Here is a 4,533-nt window from a genome sequence, read left to right on the forward strand (position 1 = left end):
AATTTATTTAAAGAAAATGAATACATACCAGACTAGTGTGACATTGTTTTTAAATACATCCTTTTGTATATGGGTATTTTGTATTTTACCTTCATACATGTTTGTGCATCATGTATGGGCACATGGTAGAAGAGGTTGTCTGATTCCCTAGGACTAGAGTTACAGGCAGCTATTAGCTGCTCTGGATTCTCCAGAAGAGCAGGCATACTGAGGGTGTCGGTTTGATTTCTACAATTTGAACTCTGTGGCTGCTGGAAAGCACATTCTCTTCCAGGGTACATTTAGACACTTTGACACTGTTTATCCACATCTGGAGATGGTGTGATGTGCATCACTGATGTCCTTGCTGCCCATTGCCACATTCTGAGATGCTATAAGTTGGTTAATTTTTATCACAGATCTCATTCCTTTTCTTTGTCCCGAGATGATAAGAGCTACCTAATAGAGTCATTGTCTTCTATATCTCTCCACAAACTGTTCAAAGTCTTATATGCAGAGTCACCAAGTCCATTGCCAGCTGTAATTGGTGAGTCAGGAATATCAAATGCATTCATGTCCTTAAGCTTGTGAAATAGTTCACACCATGTGCTTTCAATATTTTCTGAGCAGTCAGGAGAGGCTGCAGTAACTGGAGAGGCTTAAGTAACTTAGTATTGATTAATTGGAAAATGTATTACAGGTGCTTAAAAAAAAATCACACACATTTCTGTTGCTCTAGAACCACTCCTGGTACCAAAATCTGTATTTTGGTATTTAGTCAGGGTTCTCTAGAGTAACAGAATATATAGAATGAATTCTTCACTCTCTTCTTTCATATGTGCCTCTGTGTGTGTGTGTGTGTGTGTGTGTGTGTGTGTGTGTGTCCATGTCTGTGTGCATGAATCTTTATGTGTGCATGTCTGTGAGTGTCTCTGTGTGTTTGTGTCTGTCTATTTGTACTACATAATTATTCATGCATGTATGTATACATAAAGAAGATTTATTAGAATGGCTTACAGGCCATGATCCAGCTAATTAAATCCAACAATGGCCAGACAAGAACAGAAAGTCCAAGAATCCAGGAATTGTTCATCCAGAAGGCTGCAGGTCCCAGCTGTCTTTCAGTGTAGGTTGAAATCCCAAAGAAGTAAATTTTAATGTCAGCTAAGGGGTGGACTTGTTAGCAAGGTGAGGGGAAGTAGCCAAAGCAAAACTTTCCTCTTTCCATGTACTTATATAGGCTTCCAGCAGAAGGGTTAGCCCAGATTAGAGCTGGCTCTTCCAGCTCCAAACTTCTAGCAGATAGTCTTCTTGAGTCAGTATCCATCTTGTTTAAAGGCATGTTTCTCCAGCTCAAAAGATCTGGCCCAGAGATACATCATCCAACTGAAATCTCCTGATTAGACATGGATCTTCCTACTTCAAATTAAGCAAAAGTCCCTCATAGACACTGTCCGTTTGGGGGATGTAGTTAATTCTAGATATAGCTATGTTGACAACCAAGAATAGGCATTTCCTATATATAAAGTTTGACATTCTGATGCCTTTATTTTGACAAAAGAAAATTAGAAAAAAAATGTCACTGTAGATTCTAGCAGTTCTATAACCCTAACCTGTGCACTTAAAATAGTTTTACTCAGGACTAGAGACCAGAACCTCAAGGCTACTTTCAAAACTGCAGTGTTTAGTCATGTGATATTTCATCATGGTGATTTTGAAGCTGATGGAACATTAAAGAAGTGGTGCCTACATGGAAGGGCTTATATGGTTGGTGGTATTGCTCTTGGGAATAATGCTGCAATTCCTGGTCCAGTCCTTGCATGCTTTTGTGGAATCATTGTAATTAAAGCTTGATCCATTCCACACTCAGGTCCAGCTTGATGTATGTATGTGTGATCTCTTTGTCATCCATGTGATCCAGACATTTCCTTCAACCACATAATGGCTCAGCCAAAAGGGCTAACAAAACCTAAGCTTATTCCACAGCATGCCCTCGAACTTGCAAAATTTCTTTTAATTAAAAGCTGTCCATCTATGGATTTTTGTTATAGCAGTAGATAATTAACAGTCACACAAGTATGTTCATAATAACTCGGTTTTTACAGAATTTGCCATTACTTTGTTATATTATGCAAGTAGTTAATAAGTGTCCATCTTGTATCAGACATGATTTATGATATTGCATGTCTGTACAGGATGTATAAATAAAGATTCTGCTTTTAGAATTTGTTTTGGATAAAGAATAATCAAGTAAGTTTGGAAATGCCTTAGGTAAGATCACATGGAAAATATTATACCATTAAGACAAAACATATTAAAATATATGAGAAAGAAAGACTATCCATTACATATTTAGGAAAGTCCCCTTTCATTAGCTGACACTGGCTGAGCTTACAAGATGGACCATTACAGTAAATAGAACTATTCATCAATTTTTTTAAAAGGAACATGGATTTAACTTTTGTAAGCATCATACTAGTAGACTATAAAATAGGGAATGTGGTTCTGGGACTAACTCACAATTGATCTTGGAAGCCCCCAAGAAGTTTAGGAATCTGAAGTCACTAGACAGATGTCACATATTTTGCAATAGACAATATAAAGGTAAACTGCTGCATCACATCTAAAGCAAGAAAAAAATTGCAATTCATGCATAATCCTTTTCCACTGGAGAGGAGCTGATGCATATGTCACCTATCCACAGAGTTAGCAGCATGGAAAAGAGGCTGCACGGCAGAGATTTGGATTTGAAGTATGAGGATGGGGCCAAGCTTTAGCACCTCATCTAGGTCTCACAAGATGTTTGATGGCATGTAATTGTTATCTACCAGTGTGGTTAATGGTTTGGATGAAAATATGACAGATGACAGATTCTATAAGGGCATCAAATGGGTTACAAGCAGGAATGTGAGCCAGGCTGACTTGTAGATTGCCCCAGGAGGGGATTTAGATTTAATACTGTACTGAACCTTCTTGTACAAATATGTGACACAGATCAATTAACTATTTTGTACAATATTTGCTTTTTGCTTCTATTTACAGGTCTGTGAATTACATCACTATTAATTACTTTACAGATTTTTCCCCCGGTGGTAGCTGTATTTTAACTGAATGAGCTTTTAGTAAAAATACATGTAACTCGTTTTTCTTTACAGCTTCAGATGGCTACTGCACCACCCACGGTTTCCATCAAATTTTGCTTTTGTATTTTCATTTCCACTTTGTAACTATAAGCTAGGTTTGATCAATTGGCAACAGATTAAATATTTTAAGAAAATAAGGTAAGTCAATAAGAATAAAGCTATCTATTTTTCAGTTTCATGTACTAGAACACACTTAAGATGTTACTCACTAGTTTCGTGAATTTTTCTGCTTGCACAGGAAATGTTCATGAAAATTACTGTAAATTTAACACATAGTCTTTTTGATAGTCATGTTTAACTTTACTATCTAAAACATATGGTATCTCATGTGCATTGAACTCTAATGTGTACTATATTATTTAATGTATTTTAATTATTTATTATATACACATTTTTATTCCAAGGCAGGCAAATTTGAAAATGACTAGACATTTACTACACTGCCATTTAATATCACACTATCAACATTCAACTTTTGAGAGATTTTCTTTAAAAATGTAACTACTTGTAAGTTATAACTTAAAGTCATACCAAATAATTCTATGAATATGACTTAAAGATAAAAAGAAAGTTTCATGTGGCATTATTTTAAAAGCAATAATTATTTAAATCCATAAGACAAATTACTGAATAAAAACAGTACTCCATGGACTTTAGGCACCATTAACCATATGCTCAGGAAAAATCTAAGACAAGCAATATACAAATAGATAAAATCATAATACATGAGAAATTGTGAAACAATTCTGATGTATTATGAATATCATGTGACCAACTGTATTCTAAGATTAGATGCATTAGGACACATTTTGTCTGGTCCCATCTATGACAGAAATTCAAATATTAATTATATACCCTCAAGAATTTCATTTAATCTGTCTGTGACATAGTTTATTCATAAGTAAAATGTTTTAGAACTGATGTTGGTCAAGATTCTTTACACCTCATGCTATATTTGGTATTTCCACTTTGTTCTGCAAAGCTCATATATAAAACTTGAACCTATAGTAAAAATCTTTCAGCTCATAGAAGACAGCCAAATCTGCTGTGCCTACAAGTTCTAATACTGTATTAGCATTTTAGGACTGCCATAGCAACACATGACAGACTTACTTGCTTGTCCTACCATTTATGCTGTCTGAAAGTCCAGGAGGAATTTATGGGCCTGTCTGATTTTGCAGCAACTCTCCTGGGTTTCCTTTGGTTATCATATCACAATGGTCTGATGGCCTTTTCTCTATGCACACACGTTCTGTTTCTTCTATAGCACATGCATTAATCTTATTGAGTTAGGGACCACTCTTATGGTCTCTGATAACTTTATTATCTCTTTAAATATTTTTTCAACACAGATACTTTCCATATTATGGACTTAACATCAGAATTTGATGTGATATAATTATGGTATAGA

The sequence above is a fragment of the Phodopus roborovskii genome, unplaced genomic scaffold (assembly GCF_943737965.1).
Source record: "Phodopus roborovskii unplaced genomic scaffold, PHOROB, whole genome shotgun sequence".
NCBI lineage: Eukaryota > Metazoa > Chordata > Mammalia > Rodentia > Cricetidae > Phodopus > Phodopus roborovskii.